Source organism: Molothrus ater, chromosome 4 (assembly GCF_012460135.2).
Source record: "Molothrus ater isolate BHLD 08-10-18 breed brown headed cowbird chromosome 4, BPBGC_Mater_1.1, whole genome shotgun sequence".
NCBI lineage: Eukaryota > Metazoa > Chordata > Aves > Passeriformes > Icteridae > Molothrus > Molothrus ater.
Window position 1 is genome coordinate 52661784 of NC_050481.2, and position 21286 is coordinate 52683069.

Here is a 21286-nt window from a genome sequence, read left to right on the forward strand (position 1 = left end):
CAAGACACTCAAAGACACACTTATGAGCTGTTGGTTTTACCTCATTAAAGGTGTGTTTAAATCTCAATGTGCACTTTAACCCTTATCAATATATTGGATTTGAAATTAAGTTCTATGGTATATCAAAATTAGGCAAAAGAGGCATTCATCATTAAAAAAATATAATCAGTCTTGCAAGACTTGGATAGCAATTTAAAGTCTTAAAAAAAGAAAGAAGAGGGGTGATTCACATACAGAAGATGGCATTTCCTTGAAATAGCTTCCTAAATTTTGGCAACTACACGTTTAGCAGTTTTCAGAACTGAAGATTTTCATTAAGACCTTCTGATTTTATAGGTCTTGATGGAAATCTCTTACACATAAGTGTTTAATTGCCCTTAAAGATATTTGTACTGGAGGCCCCTACTGTATTCTAAACTCTGTGATGCAGTTTTCTAGCAGGTGAAAAAGTATTATTGTTTCATTTCAACTGTTTTATTATTACATTGATTGCTGCCTGCTTCTTAAGATGTGTAACAGGTGGGCTTTTGCTATTCAGCCTTTTTATACCACACATGACATTTATAGATCTTTAATAAAGTCTATTTTGACTATATCTGTTCCTGATAGTCTTCCATGGCCTGTTTACTATCCCCAAATATGTCATTATATTCTTTTCTTCATTCCCATTTCAAGAAATCTCAGAAATTGATTTCCACTTCAGTGATAATTCTGCCAATGTGTTCTGTATCTTTTTAGTTCATTTGAAAACAGGGAGACTAGGCTTGATCACAATATTGAAGATCCAGGTGCATCAAAGAGTAACATAATGATATAATTATATTGGGTTGCTTTCTAACATTCTAGTACCGCTTCCAGCTGTCACAGGCAATTTTAGAACATGTTCATAAGTCTTTCTAAGGTTTGTTTCCTGACTTTTAATGACTAGGACTTATCGTTATGCATGCATAACTAGTACTGCTTTTCTAAATACTCTTTATGTTGTTTTTATTAATACTGAATTTCCCCTGTTATTTCATTATTCAATTATATTTCAAAACCAGCATTACGCTGATTAACTTGAATAATTCGGTAGGAGCATTTAATTTTGTTAATTATATGCCCATTTCTTTTGTGAGATCATAATACCCGTACATTAGGGTCCATAGCACAGATGTATACTGTTGATCTTCTTCCATTAAAGAATTAATTACTCATTTCTATCTTTGTTTCTTACTTTCAAAACATATTAACCATGAATAGATCATGCCTCTTTACACCTGTTACTATGAAAGTTTGGTGAAGGTCAGTGTCAAAATTTATTTTTTAAATTCATGAGTGCAATTGCAGCATTATCATCTTCATCTGAATGCTTTTTGACAATTTCAAAGAACTTGAGTTTATGATGTATTATTTCCTTTATTTTCTGTATTAACATTAGTTCAGTATACAGTATATGTCTATAGGATGCACCTATATTAGTACTTTAGTTCAGGTCTGGATGTAGATTTCAGGTCCATCTCCTGTTTATCCCTATTTAGAATCAGAGAATTTTTAAGACTGGAAGGGACCTGAGGAGGTTATTGATCCAACTTCCTGCTGAAAACAACTTTATCTGTGATATTGGACAGGGTTACTCAGCACTGGATTCAGTCAGGTCTTGAAAACCTTCAGAGACATCACCATGTCTTTGGACAACCTCTTCCAGTTCTTAATGGTGGAAATGTTTTCCTTAACTTCAGATAGGGCTTCTGCTGTCTCAATTAATTCCTGTTGCTACTAATTCTCCCATCATGCACTACTGTGGGAAGTTTGAATCCATATTCTTAATATACTCTGCATAGGTATTGGGAGACTCTTTGATCTCTTTCTCTTCACATAAAGATCTGGACATTTGATCAGAGAAGTTGATTACACTGATGGTTCTTCTCTAGTTGATCCATATGCACTGCTGCCAAGAACCTTTTCTTTTTCATGAGACAGTCACAAACACTTAAAATAAGTTTACTCTAAAATACATAATTTAGCCACTGAAACATAGTTTATTGTTCAGATGGTCAACTCTGATTGATATAAAGGAAGTCAAAACAAAGTCTGGACAGCCCCCCTAAATAATGAAATAGATTTTTAGTGAAAATATAGATTTATTTTTTGCTACCTTTAAAATTCAGTCCTTCAATGGACTGTGCAAAATGTCCTATGTTATTTACAGAGCCCCAAACTTTAGGAAGAAAATATTCTGTGTTTATAAAAGGTGGACTAAAGAATTTTCCAAATCTTTACTATGGCTTCACAATCATATTAAGAATCCATATTCAGCTGAAATGACAGAAAACAAGTAATTTTTAATATTACTGGGACAAATTGACAGCACATACCAAATGAGAAGAGTAACAGCAGAGAAGACATGCTTTCTTCAAACAGTGAAATACCACATCAGTAAGAATATATTCTAGTCCTGCTGCAGGCTGAATTTTAATGGATGCCCATGATATGCCGAGAGCTGTAAATATTTGTTCCTTATTTAATGCATTATTTCTACCTCCATCTGTTGTAAGTGGCATTTTATGGGAAGGAGTTCTTGAAAGAGGCAGTTTTACTGCTTATAGTGTGATGCAAACAGTATCACATTACATTCCAAATAGAATTAAAAGACGTAAATACATGTTTGCATTTGTGCATAGCTGTCCAGTTACATATACTGTTACAGCAACCCTTCAACATGCTCACAATATAAATAACTATTAGGTCATTTGTATCCATACCACTTAAACAAGGTTTGACATCATCTGGATGGACTAAATGGACTAATGGACTAAAACATTATTTTATTAAGAATTATTTTGTATTGAAAAATATTCTTTCATTTAACCAGTTTCCTGGAAAATAATTTTATTAATTAACCAGATTGCTTTTCTATTCTTTTCAGCTTTACACAGAGCATACACATTTAATCTCAACCCTTACTCAGAAAAACACTCATTATATCATAAGTGTGCAGAGTGCATGTCTACTCATCTCCATTAAGCAGAACACTGTCATTCCCAACCTATTCATCACAGTCATTAATCATCTGTATGCAGAGAGTGAATTAGTAAAAGGTTTTTGCAGATTTGCAACTTAGTTCCAACTTAGGAAACAGTCTGTGTGAAGCAGAGGAAGGATATAGGCAATTCTTATTACTGGAAAATAAACCACTGTAAAATACAATGTATTTTTTTTATACAATCATCTCTAATTAGCAGACATGAACCAGTATTTTGGCTATAGGTATTCTGTAACCAGCAGTGGAAATTTCCAACAGACTAATCTTTATAGCACATAAAAAATATATCTGAAAACAGATGCTGTTTATAAATCTTCATGTTAGGATTTATGAATAAAGTGCTGTGCCTGCAAAAAATCTCCCCCCACATTTCTTGGGAGTGCTAATTTCAGAAAGGTGATCAAAGATGATTATGGTCATTCTTGTACATTTAAACTTGAACCATTTAATGAGGTTTCTTTGTATTAAAAGAGGACCACAGAATAGAAACAAAGAGACAGATACAATCCAGACACATCTAGAAATCCCTTTACCTGTCAAAAGGAAAAAGAACCAGAAAGATAAGACAGAACACAGCAAATTCAAGTTATAGCTCACTCATAGGAATATACAGAACCTAAAGAAATAACTGAGAGTCAAGTCAAGAATTTCCAAGTAACATTTCTACTCCTTGAAATATCTTCAATATTATTTTCTGTTCAAATGCTAATTGTCAACACTAGTTGTATGTTCATAATACATTTTTGAAGAGAGCAAATGCCATTAATCCTGCTGGGGCTCAGTTATCACAAGTGATACAGATTCTAAAACTCATTTTAAAAAGTCAGGTCCCCTAGTACATCTCATTTAGCTATTCCTATTTTAAAGATGCAGTCATAAGTCCATCTCATGCTTGCAAAATGATGCACACAAAAAGTGTCAAGCTCAGTCAATAGCAGAAGTGGGAGCTAAGACTCCAGCAACAAATCTCAGTCCTGTTTCGTATGTATTGTCACTGTTATAATTTCATCATTGTACATCACTTTCTCTGGGCTACAGAGTTTATTGGAATTTTAGATGAATTTCTGTACTGTTGCAGATGACTCTTGCTGATTTTTGATATTTTTTTTCCCCCACAACTTAAGAAAAACACAGAAAATAATTTCTAAAAACATAACTGAGTATGTCTATATAGTTTCTGTTCTGAAATTGATGGTATGATGTTAGAAAAGGTTCAAAGGGTCCATTTGAAGTGATCATAAAACAAGAGGAGACTGTGGCTTTTTGCAGAGCTGTAAATTAATGTCTCGTGTCAAATTCATAGTGTCCACTGAGTTGCAGCTTTTGTAACACTGTACAGAAATACAAGGATACACAAGTTAGTTACATTACATTTTAAAGCTGACAGATTGCTTTACAAAATATTGACTTTACAAGACAGTAAACTTTGATAGCTGCATGATATCTCTTACCTTAACAAAGTGTCTCAAACATGAACATCCTCATTTAATTCAGTGATTTTTATTTAAATTTTACACAATTAAAAATAAACTTATGCTTGTCCTTATCAAATTCAAAATCAGGAAATAACTACACTTCATGTTTTAAAATATAAAATAACGTATATATTTGACATCCCATAAAAATAAATCTCAGGATTCTACAGAGTTCAGTAATATTTCCTTATTTTATATGTAAAAAAGTGAAGTTAATAAAAAATTTTCACAATTTCACTGGGAGGATGATCATGCCTAGAGTGAAACAAGATATTAAATGCTTCATTATAAGTAAAGGAGAATGCAAAACTTTTATTTCCAATATGTAATGCTGTCAAAGCAATTTCAAGTATTGTGGCAAAAATTCCTTTTCTCTTCACAGTCTCAGTATACAATGAATGAGCTGTTTGACTATGGAAATAGAGTGTCACTTTCTTAAGTCCTATGCAATTATACTGTGTTCTGAAAGAATGACTTGCTTAAGCTTATGAAATCCTTATGTGGAAATGTTTCAAGGTGCAGACTAAATGCTTAAAACTATCTATCTAAATTACTTTAAACTAACCCAAGTTACACATTTAGGCATTTAGGAAGGTCAAGATATGTAGATCTCATTTAAAAAGTACTAAAGAACCTATTTTACAGAACTACTTGAAATTGAACAGTCTGAAATGAATTATTGCCTCCAATATGAACTACTTGCCTAAATTTGGATGCCTACGTTTTCAGAAACACATCTAAACTTAGGCAAAATTATCCAGTGTTGTGGTATACATGGAAAATATCTTGCTTCGAAATCCTTGAATTTCACTATACTTGTTTAAATCTGTGAAAATTGTTTCGCAACTCCTTTTTTTTTTTTTTTCTCCATGAAAAGAAGTACAAAACATAAAATTCTGGCTGAAACATTTTCCCAAAAGTAAAGAAGCCTATTTCACAAGAGATTCAAGTATATTATTTCTTTTTTTTTTTCCCCTGTGGAGAAATATCCCTGTCATCATGCTACAGATAGATTATTTTTCTCCCAATCTGAATACGGATAATTAAAAAAACTAAGTTTAGAGATGTTTCTATACCAGAAGCCACCTGAACAGGGGTTTCACCTTGTCAACATCAATGCAGACTTTAGGCCACTCAGTTCTTCCTTGAAAGTAGGGTCAAACAACATGGTGATGTTATTTTAACAAGGAGCTGGAAAATCAACCTCTGTATTTTTACTCAAAAAGTAATAATTTGTGCTAAGGAAGTGGAAAAACTAAATTTAGTCATTTTCGCCAAGACCACTTCTACTTTGCTGTATGATACTTGAAAAGTGAAACATAATGGAATTTTACTGGGGATACGATGAAAAGAGACATCAACCTCTATTTTTCCTTTATAAAGTGTGGGATTTTTGTCAGGTATGGACAAATTATAGGCTCAAATTAAACAAATTTACAGGTTAGAGGGGATGAAAAAGGGAGGACTGTATTTACATATTTGCTTCCAGGTCTTTCAAATTCACAAACTAAAACTCCAAAATTACATCTTCAGAGAGGTGGAATTCAGCTACTTGCATTCACAAAAAGAGTGCTGTAATTATCAGTCTAGGACATTAATGATTCTTCACTCAAGCGGTCCAAAATTAAGAACACATTTTTCTCACGTCAGTTTTAGAGCTTCATTTGTTTTTTACATTATGGAACCAACAGTGCTTGAGAAATCAAACACTTCAGATAGACTGCAGTGCATCAAAACTATACAGATTTTTTAAAGCAAAACAAAACATAAAATACTGCATAGAATGTAGTATGTACATATCTATGTATCTTCATAGACATAATAAAAATTTTCGTCCTGTATTTCTCCATCTTCATTATCAATTCAATGATCATTGGAATAAAGAATAAATGACTCTTAAGAGAAAATCATCACAACTTACATGTATTTCAATAGCATCAATATCACCTTTCTCCCCTTCAATAAACTCTTGTTTCTGAGAAATAAGTGGAAATTCTAGGAGTGGTGAGATGAATGCAAGCATGAAACTTTTCTATTGAAAACAATTTTCTACTGAAGTCCATTACACTATCCAGTAGATTCCTTTGGGAAAATGTAAGAACCTGAGCTTTGGGTTTTTTTCTTAAATCAAATTAAATTTGAATGGCTAAACCAGCTAAAACAGTTGAAGCAAATCTTTTGTAGCAGCTATAGTAGGCCACATGAACAATAAACTTGTTGGGACTCTTTTAGTTTCAACTTCTATTATTATAAATAACTTTCTTTCTTGTAGTTAAAAACAATGTTCTAGCATGAATAAAGTTTGATTATACATCTAAAGAGATTATTTATATGTTAAGGCAGAAAAGGTGGAGAAAGTCTGGGGAAAAAACATCAGAATGGGAAGAAATGTACTGAGTATTTATATAACAAATGGTTGTGTTTTACCATGCTGTTTACATAAATATATATCAAACCATCCTGCTAAATCTTGTAAGAATTTTTACTAGACATTTCTAGCTCCAAATAATTTTTTTCTGGCCTCAAGTCCTATTTTAGAGAAAAGTGGAGGATCACATGCTGGAATGATCAAGATAATTTGTACACACATAATCTTTCATCCTGATTTCTGCCATCTAGAAGACGAATATATTTTCAAAATTTAAATTTTCCATTATTTTGAAAATGAAGGTGTTCTTCTTTACCACAGAACACTTACTGTTGAGGACCTGAGTTGAGGATCTCATTTCTGAAGTACAACTTTCAGAACAAGGGCTCTCTGAGTCAGCTTTGGCTTTTGTTGCTCAGTTCCATCATTGTGCCTGATCAAAGCGCCTGACTTATACCTTTGTTTCTCTGTGAGCACATCATTCTTGTTAAAGTCCTTGAAATCACCTTGACTGCTGACTTTAAAGTTAGAAATAGTGTAATTTTCCTGGTGTCTTGAATATTTTTATCTTAAACCCTTGGAAAATAACAGGATTGTGCAACTGCAGAGCAGATACACATAAACGAAGTGGGGTTCATTTTGCTAAATTATTTAGACCAGCTGGAGGTGGTTTTGAAGCAAAAATACAATTATTAACTGACTTATGTTTGGCATTCCCTTCTGTCTCTTCACAAACATGGCATAAAACTGGTGTTTGAGATACCAGTAAATTCTCATCTATTGTAAATCTTGGTTCTCAGTACGCCCATGTCAGCCTCAGAAGCTGACAGCTTCTGCTTCACCGTAGGGTTCTTTTCTTAATAGGTTGCTCTCTTCTGATCTTACTTCTTTTAACCAGAGCAGAAAATCCTCATTGCCAAGAATTGAAGAGTAGAGTCTTCCCAGCTTTAAATTTTGCTATTGTTCTTGAGTGGATTTTTCTCACCAAGAGCTTTTTCCCTCCTCTTTTCTGCAAAGCTTCTCTATAATTAGAAAAAAACCCTTCTATTTCTATGCATTCAGGCAGGGCAATGCGTCACATATAATTTTGAGATGCATATTACTTAAGGCAAAATGAACATATCTATCCTACACAAAAACGTGAAGAATAGACTTTATTATCTAAGAAAGACCTCTAAAATAGTCTAGCCTGACAAAGAAATTCAACATATTCCACAAAGTACTTATTTTCCCTATTATAAATGGCATTTCAATGAAATTAAGTATTCCTTGAAAATAGGATCATAGTCCATAATGATTATATTTTATTTTTTATAAAATAAAGTATTTTTATATTTTATTTTATATTTTTTCATATTTTCTTACAGAAAGTTAATTTTAAAATTTGTAAAAGCCTTTATTTAAAATATTTAAATTCCGCAAGCAATCTATGTGCATACAAATGTAATCACGTTGTTAATAAAATTGTAATAAATATCCTAAATTTATTACCAAATTAATTAGCAACTTTTTAATTAGAGAAGAAAATTCAAATTAATTATGACTTTTCTATGAAGTGAAGAATTAGATATATGTATATGTTTTGCCTTCAGAACTGTCAACTGAGACAAGTAGGAACCAATTTTGCATTCCTTGAAAATGTGCACCGAGGTACAGTAAAATGAGACTTATAGTTTGCCCAAATACCTATTTGCAGTAGTTGAAACAGTTTCTGAAACTGACAAGCTTCTCTTCTGAAATATGAATAATATATCTGAGAAACAACTTTTTTGGTATATAATTTCCCCAAACCTAGTCATATTTAAGGTAGTTATTCCACAACTGAAAAATAAAAAAATATGGGAACAGAAAAGGAAAGCCTTGTTCCGCTCTCCTCTTTGAATAAAACTTTATCCTGAATTATGAGTTTTATAAAATTCAACCTGCAGAATACTGCAATACAATGTTAACACTCTTAAAAAAATTCCATAATGACTAAGCACTAAATACAGGTAGTCATAGGGATTCACCTGAGGTTTTTGTACAGGAAAAATATCAATTAAACCAAAATTAAATTATTTTATCATAATAGAAAATCTGGATTCAGGTGTTGTTATGTGAATTTTAATATAACGTGTTCTGGAAGACACTTAATTTTCATTGTCAGTAGTTTACGTTTAATCTGTTTTTATTTGAAGTGGTGTGCTATAACAGCTGCCCAGTGCACAGGGCAGACACCCAGGAGGATGGCTGCACCTAGGTGGGTTATCAGCACAGGATTGCATTTATAAATGTGCTGCAGCACACTGTTCTCAGTTATAGTCAGGCTAAGTGCCTTAGCATCAGCTTTACAGTGGACAAAAGACATTATGTCTTCTCTGACACAAAGTTTGAGGGGTGAGAAGAGTTGGTAAGAAATCCAAGATAAGCTAGTCTGGTACAAGAGCAGTGTGCCAACATCTTGTTAATAACCTGTACAAGAAAATATACTTTATTCCAGATTAGCATTTTAGATCAAGATGGCTAAATTTTGAGCTTAAAACTCACATAAATAATTTGTTTATTTTTTTTTTTGGAACACCTCCAGAAATACATTTTAATCTCTTAAGGAGGAGAAGATTTGGAGAGAGGGGAAGCAGACGGTCCAGGCATCAGATCATTTTATCATCCAGCCAAGATCAACCCACCATGGATACTTTTGGTGAACAGTGCAGGGCCTGAGGAATTCAAGACAAGGAGAGGTAATGGGCAAAATATGGACTGAATGAAGAAAATTAAGAGAATGAAGAGTGGAATGATCATGGAAATTTCAATTGTCATGTTGTGATGATGGGACAAGGGGTGGAATGAGTGTAAATTGTCCGCTTTCATTTGCATTTGTGATGATGTTAATGTGATTTTGTTGTGAGGATCCTTTTTTTTATTTTTTTTTTTTTATGTGAGTGAAGTTTATGAAATCTGAGAAGATTGTGGGATTAATTTGTATTTTAATGATAATTCTTAAATATGTGATTCACAGAGGAGAGTGTGGAACTAATTGGGTTTCCATGTCAGGGGTTAGGGTGTGGGGTGCTCTAAGGATGGCTTTTCTGAGAAGCTGCCAGAAGCTTCCCCCATGTCCAACAGAGCCAACACCAACCAGCTCCAGGATGGACCTGTTTCTGGTCAAGGTCAAGGCCATCAGTGGGGATAGCGCTGCCTCTGGGATAACATAGTTAAGAAGGGGTGAAAATTTCCTGCACATACGTAACCCGGAGAGAAAAGTGAGAATATGTGAGAAACAGCTCTGCAGAAAACAAGGCGGGTTAAGAAGGAAGGGAAGGGGATGCTTCAAGTTCCCCTGCAGCCCATGGAAGTCCACAGTGGAGCAGATGTCCACCAGCAATTTGGTGGACATCATACTGGTGGAGGACCCCATACTGGTGCAGATGGATGCCCCAAAGAGGCTGTGACTGAATGGAAGGCCACACTGGAGCAGGCTCCTGGGAGGACCTGTGGCCCTGTGGAGAGAGAAGCCCTTGCTGGAACAGGTTTGATGACAGGACTTGAGACCCCATGGGGACACACTGAAACTGTTCCTGAAAACCTGCACCCCTTGGAAGCGACACATGCCAGATCTAGGTTTGAAATAGAATTCCAAAGTATTCTCCTGATACACAGATCCCTAACTTAAATCCAAATATCATCAGCCTGTTAAACATGTTTGGATTTTCTAGAAGGACCTCTCTAGTTCCATCCATTCCAGATGATCCTTTGCTTGTCTCTAAAGGACAGTTCAGGCATAAATTAAAGTGCTGAAGCTCTGAAATGCAACATCTTAGATGAGGAAAGTAATGATTAATGCTTTGTTCCTGCAATGAGCTGCAATGAAACTGACAGTTCACTGCAGATTTCTGTGACCCTCTGTTTTGAGAGGTATTAAGAAAATGCAGGTGCAGCTCTAGATTGGTTCATTGGCAGCTTGCTCAATCAGGAACAAAAGAATCAAGTCTATTTTTTTAATTGAAGTATCAGTCAATAAATAAAAACCAGGATTCCTAAGTTTTCAAATATCTAATAATTGCTTTGCCCCATTTCATCAACTCTTAAACCAATTGACCAATATCCATGTTAAAAATGGTCTCACTTGGAGAGTTTTCTATTCCTGTTGACAGCAACCCTAAAACAAATTGTGTTTTAGTATAAACTGGAAAGTTATAAGTTTAGAAACACTTTTCGTTCACAGGCTTAAGAGAACTACCTCTACTTATTTTCATGCAGAGAACAAAACAACATGCATATGTACAAAAAAATGTTTAGAAGGGCATTAAAGATTCCTCAGAGTACACGCCCACACCCCTATGCATCATCATGATACTTGTACCAGAAAGATACCCTAACAAACTTCAGAAATCTTGATTGCTTGCATCTTGCTGTGTTGCACCTTTGACAGATGTCAGAGTCTAAAGTCCTTACTGAGAACAGAGACTCCCAAATAAAAAATAGTTCCATCAATCCTTCCTATAAAATGCAGCTAAGTGTTCTATCATTAACATTTTTCCTTTGTGGCCAGTCTAAGAGGTCAGGTAGGAATATAATGGAAAGAGATATAAATCCATCTGTGCTTTTTAGCCTCTCTGGGTCCAGCTTTAGAGAGGCATGATTTTCTTCCTTTTTCTCCCTCTTCTGAAAGTTTCCTACTGCCCATCCTACTCTGCTTTAATTAGTATTTTAGAAAGAAAACCCACCAAAAACCCAGTGTGATGCTTGTGTACTGATCCATACTTTTAGCAATATTGTCATCTACTATTGCTGTTAACTCTGTATATCTACATATTCAAATAGAAATGTCACGTGATAAATGCAATATTGTAGCTGGTTATATTATCTTAACTGTGGATATTAACTGATGGAAGATAATCTGATGTGAAATAAAGACTGATCTTGCTGAATAGGTAGAAATTAATTAGGAACTTTAAAGGAGTAATATTTTTTAAATTGTCAGGATGATGGGGTTACTTTTGGTAAAATGCATGTCTAGTCATGTAATTACTTGAGAAACTGGAGTGAACTGAAGACAAGTGTTCAGAATTGATATATCTCTTGCAAACTCCGCTCCTGGGCAGAACAAATTCACTGGAGATGAGAAACCCCAGAGTTGATCATTGAGGCCAATTAAATGAATTACTGTAGAAGAGCAGAAAAAAATTCATGAGTGACATCTAATCTATTCTAATTTAATTGAACAAAAAGTTAATGTGGGTAGTTTCAATGTCTGTAGTGTATTGTGCAATGTATCACACTTTTAAAAAAACATTTTCTGAGACCTGCAGTCAGTTTAGTGTTTTGTTAGAGATGTATAATATATTGTTCTCCATTAGAAATATTGTTAGAGAAGCCCTGTGGAGATAAATGTCATTGTGTCATCTTTGTATTTTGTACAGGGAGACAAAGGCTCCCTCTGACCTGCAGGCACAAATTGTAATTTTTATGAAGAGTGTTCTTTTCCCACAGATAAACTTGCTAGCTTTTGTCAGTTTGAGAGGCTATGTCACAGACAAGGAGAAAAATTGTTTATATTTTAATTCCTTCCCCAGAAATATCTTGCAGCAAACCAGACCTTGGGAAAAAAAAGGCAACAATGAAAGATGAAGATGCAGAATGGACAGAATGAATGTCTATACAGATCTTCTACCTTGTTATAAGCCAAAGTGTGCTTTGGTTTGTATATATCTGTTTTGCTAAAAAAGACATAAGGTACTGCTTATGCTGATATGCCAGTTGCTTGACCTAGATACAAGTAAGAGTAGTAAAAGAACATTTTTGTCAAATGATTCTTTACTTTTGCCTTTATTATTTGAAATGGCTAAGTAGTTTTTCACTTTTCTCACTATCTGTCTCACAGTAGCTTAAAAAAAATATGTGCTATTTTGTAGAGCAAGGAAAATATAGTGCAGCTAGTATTGACTCAATAAGGTTCTGCTGTCTCTTATGCTGCTCCTTGTCCAGTAGAACACTTTATTTTCTTCTTTGTTCCATCTGCCGCTTTTATATTATGGTTTAACATACCATAATACTGCTTGACAAGAAATCTATAATTAACGTGTCTTGTGTGAATGTCACTCCTGAGGTCTCAGTCATTTCTCCTTTATGAATCTTTACGAACCAGTAAAGATATTTGCCTTAATAGCTTTTAAAACATTCACAGAAAATTATAGAATGGTTTGGTTTAGTAAAGACCTTAGAGATCATTGAGTATCAACCTCTCTCCCATGGGGAGGGACATTTTCCACTAAACCAGGGTGCTCTGAGCCCCATCCAGCCTGGTCTGGAGCACTTCTCTGGATGGGGCATCCACAGCTTCTCTGGGCAACTGTAGTAAACCTGGACAGTGAGGAATTTGTGTGTTGCTCTGCTTCGAACACTGAGGGCCATTCCAGTGGGTAGGTTAGAACGGGATGTGGCTGGGAAGGGGAGGTAAGGCAACATTTTTCTGAGGCAAACTTCCCTGTTCTGATCAATGGAGACTGCCTAACACAGAAGAGTGAAGTGGGGGAACGGGATCAAGGAGGGGTCAAGACCCATTGAGGGGGAACAAGACCAACAAGAGACCCTCAAATCCCCCCAACCTATTTCCAGAAAGGTCCAGAAAAATGGACTGCACATGGTAACTCATTTACATGAACAGTGAGAAACCTAAGCTGAGGGTGGGGTAAACTTACCTATAATAAGGTACCCCCACAAAGCCCAGGTGGTCTGGACCCAGGACTGGTGATGTTCTCTCCTCTCTCTCTCTCCCTCTTTCAACCTCTCATTCTTCTCTCTTTCCTTTCATACTTTTATTTCTCCTATTATTAGAAAGTAGGTGCAAAAATATACCAATTTCCATGAGAAATGTGTAATTTGCTAATAAAACTTGGTGTTTTTTTTCTTTTTTCTTGGACCATTTTGGCTTTTGCAATTCTTTTTTAACCTTTTTAAACTTTAACACAACACAGTGGTTCCAAGATTACCTACTGCATATAATATTCTTGCATGTTTGTGGATAAATATTTTCCTGTTTGCTCTTTTTTGAAATGCAGGGTAGCTGAAATCATCCTTATAAGAAGGGATTTCCCTTATAGGAAATCCTTATAGGAAGATTTTATGGAATTTCTGCAGGTTTTGGGATTTTGTTTCTGGTCAAAATAACCATCATAAATAAAAGGTGGATATTTCATGTGTCACCTCAGCATGTTTAAAATGCCTTTTTTTTAACAAAAAAAACTCCCTGTGTTGGTTCTGTTGTTATTAGTAGCTCTACAGTGAAAAATAAATTTTTAATAATAAAAGTTTTTTAATATGTATTACTTACGTTTTTAAATACATTTTCCTAAATGGATCAGTGTTTTTGTGCTAACATAAAACTGAGTGAATAGACAATGGCTGTATTTCCACAAATTCTAAATTAAGTCTACTTGTCCCATTGGGGAAAAATGTAAAAAGAAAAAATGTATACATACAAAAGAAATTAAAATATCTGGAAATAAAAATTGGATATATAGTGCAAAATAGTTATTTTCATCAACTGAAATTTTGGTTCACTGAGCTTATTAAATTAGGTATATGGACTTACTCAGGCTATTGGAATAGACTTTTATTATTTAACTGTATGTACATTAGAAGATGCAGATTAGTGAGGAAGTCCACATCATTGATTAGATTGGCCATCCTGTGATTCAGCTAATCCAAGTTCAGGGTTTTTTTGCTGTGTGATGGGTTTTAAAAGCAATAGCTCTCTAAAAATATAGATAGAAGATGAATAGAATTTCAAAAGCACCGGAGCATTTAAGTACTGTTGAAATCAATAAATAGTAGTAGTGAGATCCAAAAATGCACTTAGGTATCTGTAGTACAAGATAGGTATCTGAGACCCAGAGGGTTATTCAAATGCATTTAGGTTCTCAGAGTCAGAAGATATTTTAAGTTTGCACTTGTCTTGTTGCTGTGAAGGCCCAGGAGATGCTGCTGCTACTTTGGCAGAAGAATGCATTGAGGGGTGCTCCCATTTCCCATTGTACAGACTAGGCTACTTTTCAGCTGGGGTAAGCGCCCTACAGGGAGAAACAGGACAACGAGTACCTATAAAATTTAATATTTTGGCTATTTTGTTAGAGGAGTCAAAACATGGCTTCTCATTTTAAATAATTTCTGCTTTTTTCCAAGGCTCCATACGAAGCCTGGATTAGTGTACAGATCACTGTGCTGCCTTGTACTCCCTGGCTCAGTAATCTAGTAGCTAGAATATGTTCCTGCAGACTAAAAAGGCTCAGATGAAAAGGAAGGCCAGAGCTGCTGACTCATGTGGCCATAGAAAAAGTGAATATAAGCACTCTCCCCCTCTCCTGTTTCTGGTCTTCTTCAAACAAACAAATAGATGAAAAAACTCAATCAGTAATTCCATTGCATCTAACCAAATAGGCACTTCAAGTTCATGCACTCTCAGCTTATTGTACTTGCCTTAGTCCCTGCTAATTTTCAAAACCTTGCCAGACAAGACATTGTGCTCTTATAGAGTACTTAGTGCTATTTTACATTTTTTGCATATCTAAATATTTCTGAGATTTACTTTTTCTCTGTGTGAGCTTTTCTATTTCCCAATATTTCCCAACCTTTTCTGGGTATTTTGAGGATCGTAACATTAATGATTGCAAGGGGATTACATTTTTTGTAACAAGATAAATATAAATACAACATATACAATTCCTAGTATCACATTTCAAGAGAAGACAGGCTCATTCCAGATAATTAAAGCAGTGATAATCTGAGTCCTTACAACTATAACTACTGAACTGAGCAGTATTTCATCATTTTGTCATGAAAATTTCTGGACCATGTCTATTCTTGAGCTCACTATGTCCTTTCATGAATTATGGGCAGATACACAATTGTTGAACTAGAGACAGTATTTTTTCAAAGTGCAGTCAAGGTCAAAATTAGCAAATTGAAACGGAAGCGTATTTCGAACAAATATTTCCTTTTGAAGTAAATAAAGCAAGCCTGGTCCTTCAGCATAGAAGAGCAAGCTGGCAAAACTTCAGCCTTTAAGAGGACAGAAAAAATCAGTCACATGAAAAATGTCCTTCGTATTTATAAGAAAGGACTATACAAAATCAAAACATTGACTATCTGAATTTGTAGAGATAAATTCTACATTAATGCTAAAAACCTGGAAGGAATTAAAGCTTGCCAATATCTTTAGGTCATGCTAAACTGTTCTTACTCATCCTTCTTTCTCTAAAAATCAACTATTGGCTTCTGTCAAAAATGTACTATGGATTTTTAGATCAAGTTAATACTGAGAGAATTCCTTTATAATATCAAAATATGTATTTTTAGGCTTAAAATCAGACTGAGTCTCAGCTTCACAAAAATCTGTTTTCCCTAGAACTTTTTGGTGGTTTATGTAATATGCCAGCAGTAGTATATAGAATTGGATGGACCTTCAGATACCAACTTCTAGTGTCTCTATTTCACTAAATCAAATTGAGGCAGTTAATTTTAAAGTTTTGTTTGTTTGTTTGTTTGTTTTTGCCAAGAAGTCTGTGTTCCTTTGAATTATTTCTTGATTTCTATCTTTTAGAAGGACCTATATTTTTTGGTTAAGAAACCAAAAGACATTTCTTAAATGATTCAGAAAATGTAGGTCCTTCCAAAAGATGGAAATCAAGAAATACTTCAAAGGAATACAGACCTCTAGACTATAGTTTCAGAGAACTAAGGAAAAAAACCAGGTAGACTTGTCTAGATGTGACACCTGGGCACATGGGTTAGTGGGGGTCCCGGTAGGGCTAGGCTGGCAGTTGGACCCAATGATCTTAAGCTTCTTTCCCAAATGAAATGATTCTATGATTCTATACTGCAAGTTCCTAACTCTCCTTGATTCAAGTCAGTAAAAGACTAGTTCATGGCCTCTGTATTTTAACAAAACCAAGAGAATAAAACACATTAAGCAAAAAATTCCCTGAGCAAGCCATGATTTAATTTGTTGAAAAAAATTAATTAGGAATACTGTGACAGTGTTCACAGGGGTTCTTGGATGAGGCAAGAGACGAGAATGTTGACTCCATGTTCAGAAGGCTTGATTTATTGTTTTATGATATATATATATATGTATTACATTATAACTATACTAAAAAGAAATAGAAGAAAAGATTTCCTCAGAAGGCTAGCTAAGAATAAAATAGAAAAGAATGATAACAACAGAATGATAACAGCTGGCTCGGACAGAGCGCGAGAGCCAGCACTGCCGTGACTGGTCAGTAAATCCAAACATCCACACGAGACCAATCAATGATCCACCTGTTGCATTCCACAGCAGCAGATAACCATTCTTTACATTTTGTTTCTGAGGCTTCAGCTTCTCAGAAGAGAAAAAATCCTAAGAAAAGATTTTCACAAAAAGATGTCTGCGACAGGAATACAATATTTTGATGTACATAAAACAGGAAAGAAAGATATATTTACTAAAAAAAGAATAAATTAATCCCTGTTTTTTCAAATTTACATTTTAAGGGGAATGCAGATAGTTTAAAACATCTTAGTTTTAAGCAGTGCTTTCCAATGTAAAATGTGTGTTTGTGTGTGTGTGTGTGTGTGCATTTTAAATAAATTCTTGTTTGGTATCTTTGAAACTCTAGGCACTATGATTATAGATGTTTATTTTAGGATTAAATGGTAAAAGTTAAACAGACAAAACCCCTTTGACATCTGTTTTATCTGAGGTGGGGGGAAAAAAACATAAGGCAACCTAAGTAACAATGCTTATTATGTGAAATTTGTTGAAAAGAACTATATTTAACAGAGAAATATCTACATTTTCTAGCAAACACTCTGTTCTCAAAAACAAATACAGGGTGCCCCAGACAAGATCATATAAATAAGCAAATCTGAATAACCAATATCACAAATATTTGTTTAAAAACTCTAGGGAAAAATAGAAGAGCCCCATATTTGCTTAGCAAAAGGTCATCATTCTACATTATGTATAAATGTAGTCACTTTGAAACAGAACGAAGAACTGATCTAAAATCCAAGCACATTATTGATCTTTCAGTGACAAAACAATCTTTCTCATCACAGCAAATTTTCTATGGAGGTAGAGAATATACATCTGATAATTGTGAAAAAAAAAAAAAAATCCCAGGCATGTAATGGGCAAACTTAAGATTTTCTGATTTTTCATAAGCCTTCTTATATTGTGAGACATAAATTGGCACTGAAACTCAAGTCAGTTCTGTATGAAAAAATGCCATGAATATTTGAGATGTATCTCTTCCTACAGTATGTGGTATATCCATTAAAGCATCTAAGAGCAGATTCAGAGTCAGTATTCATCAGCTTCCTTCCACAGTATGGGTCTGCAGCTCACTGATTCTCTGCTAAAGTTTTAAGCTGAAGAATAACCTCCTCTACTCTTAATTGACTCAAAAGGTTATGGTTATACAGTGAGTACTAGGTTTTCTGGTTGTCTGTCTTTACTACATACTTCTCATGGATAAACATCAATAATGAATTTAACTCTCTAAGTATTTTGCTAAAAGTCAGTTGTGTATATACATACATACATGCATACATATATATACACACACACACACACATGTAAGAAGCTTGATACACTGAGTTTGAATTTTCACTTCAGGGTCAACAGTTATAGTGCAAGTAAAGAACATGATAAAAACTACTAAAGCTTTCTCAAAAGGGGAATGTTGAATGAAAACAGATTTTGCAGATGATATTTCATTCCTGCTGAATATTTTCTTTCTGGAACTAGACTTCATAGTATCTCATTTCAGTGATATTGAGATATCAGAGATATGTCTCATCTTTAAATTCACAGTTGTGGATTCCACTTTTTCTGTCAAGGGGTGGTGAAAAATAAGCAGCTCTGGATTGTGAATACTTCACAAACTTCCTAGTATTGTTAGGCCTAGTAATGCTTCCTATTTCTTCCTGAATTATATCAATATTTGTGTAAAAGAAATAAAATTAAGCACTAATAGAGTTAAAATACTCTATCTCACAGGTTCTCACATTTTCCACTGTTTTGCAAAGTGTTAGGACCATATATCATTAAGAAATTGCTTCCTCTATCTGCAATAATATTCAGTGTATTTCTGGACTGTTCTATAAATAAGAGTTAATTTTCTCCAAACTGCAAGCCTTTTAATTCTAAGTAGTATGTTCATGGGTTTGTGTTCATAATGCGGAGTTTCTCAGTCTCAGAATACGTGCTGATTTAGGCTGAGATAGAGTTACTTTTCTGCCCGGCATTTAGTGTGAAGCTGTGGTTGGATTTGTGCTGAAACACTGTTGATAACTCGTAATTGCTATTCAGTGCTTGCACAATGTTTTGGCCTTTTCTGCCTCTCACCCCACCCAGTTAGGGGGGTACAAGGGGTTGGGAGGGGTCACAGCTGGGACAGCTGACCCCAAGTGACACAAAGCAGAGCCCATACTCTGCTTTCATGCTCAGCACAAAAGGCTGGGGCAAGGTTGGCTGGGGCAAGAGCTGCTCAGGGCCTGGCTGTCTTTTGGGGCAGAGGAACTGTTTTCATTTGCATCACTTATCTCTCCTGGGTTTTATTTCTCTTCCTTTTTTATTTTCCTTCTCGTTAAAAGGTTTTATTTGATTGCAATTATTAAACTGTTCTTATCTTGACCCATGAGTTTTCTCACTTGTACCCTTGCACTTCACGTCCCCTGCCCTGCTGGGTTTTGGGAGTAAGTGAGCAGCTCTGTGGGTCTTCATTGTCATATGGGTTTACACCATGGCACATGATGCAGCTGACTGATTTAATCATATAAAAACTCCTCCCCCCCCCCCACTTCCCCCCCAAAAAAAATCCTAAACAAGATTAAGGAAAAAGAAGGAAATAAGGAAAATGCAAATGCATGGGATTTTACTTTCAGTGAGCATTAATCAAACAACGTCATTATAAATTCCTAAATAACTTAGGGAAATTTGTGGATAATATTGCAAAAATCTGCAAAGCAATACAGAGAACAATGAATTAATTTGTCATTGATAGAATCTTTTGGATAGTGCTTAACATACCACTCTTAAAAAGCACCAGCATTACCAGTAAATACACTGTAGTTTATTACAGAATTTTCCATTACCCTTATTATGGGGTTGTTACCAGAGGTACTGCATTCCTAGTGAAGCAGCTTCCAAGCTAACAAAAAGACACCCAAAAAACACCATGCCAGGTTATTTTTAAAGAAAATTGTAAATTTTCCTATATGAAACCACTAGGGTTTCCACAAAAAATGAAAAACTCATTATGCAAGTCCTACTGAACTTCTAGGAGGTTTGTTATTTTCAGCTGTTTCCTCCCCCCAAAAATACAATGATCCTAATTTTTTATTCTATGTGTTTGATATATTCAGAGAATGTCCTATTTTTTGCAGATACTTCATGTGATTACTGATGAAAGGAAGAATTCACCTCTTCTAAAAGAGTTAAACCAAGTCCTGAATACCTGCAGGTATTACATGAGTGGTTGCTTACCCTGAGCTTGCCTTTCCCAGTGCCCTAACTGCTGGCCCAGCACGAGTTTCCTGGGCATCCATGGCTGTTAGCCAATAGCTTACAGTGCATGTCCTTATAACCTAATTTTTCCATATGTTTTGTTTGATCTGTTTTCTTTATTTGTTTCTTTTGGTAGTGCTTCTTACCTCTGTTAACCACAATGACTGTTGAGGAGGAAATTTAGGAAGACTAAGACTGATTTAGGCAACAAACTAAAATAGGTGCTGTGAATATCCTCTCTCTGGTACTATCATACCCACAAGCATATGAAAGGAAAAGAGAACCTTGAAGTATATATAAGATTTTCAATTTGCCCTCTAACATGGGTACTATTCTGAATACTAGAACACAAGACTGCAATAGGAAAAATTAACACCTAGCTTACTCTGTCAATGAAAATTTGTCCAGGGGAAATTAAAAATTCCTGATGATAGACAGCACTGTAGTTTAACAGCACTCTTGAACCAGCAAATTGATGGGATGAACCATTTCCATTTAGCCTGACAGCAGAACATTAATTATAAATTAAACTTTATTAGTGGCTTGTTGCTTGATAACCCAATGATATGAGAATAGCATTTATAGTTTAACAATAATTAGAAGGTTGAAAACTGTTTTATTCTCTTCAGTGACCATAAAATGGTCAACATTTATTTACAGCTGATTTAAGGAAGAAGTAAATAGAAACCTGTGTATTCTTTTTCTTTTTTTTAAATGTAGGTGGAAATGTGGTTTTTTTTTTCTTAATAAAGAAATTAATTTACCAGAACATTTTTAGTATAATTAGCCTTTTTTTGCTTTTATGTTAAGTGTTAATTTTAGAGGATTGTTCACATGAGAGAAAGCAGAGACACTGTCATATATGGTCTTCTCTGTTTTCAGAGAGC

At 34.8% G+C, this 21286-nt stretch overlaps 1 long non-coding RNA gene across 1 annotated transcript in view; it reads left to right on the forward strand.

Annotated features, from left to right (window-relative positions):
• The window catches only part of LOC118686427 (uncharacterized), an 85263-nt gene extending 71494 nt beyond the window's left edge, over positions 1 to 13769 (forward strand). The window contains exons 3-4 of the long non-coding RNA XR_004980171.1: positions 9435 to 9588; positions 12424 to 13769. This is a non-coding gene — a long non-coding RNA (uncharacterized LOC118686427). The remainder of the gene's footprint in view (positions 1 to 9434; positions 9589 to 12423) is intronic.
• The last annotated feature ends 7517 nt before the right edge of the window (positions 13770 to 21286 follow it).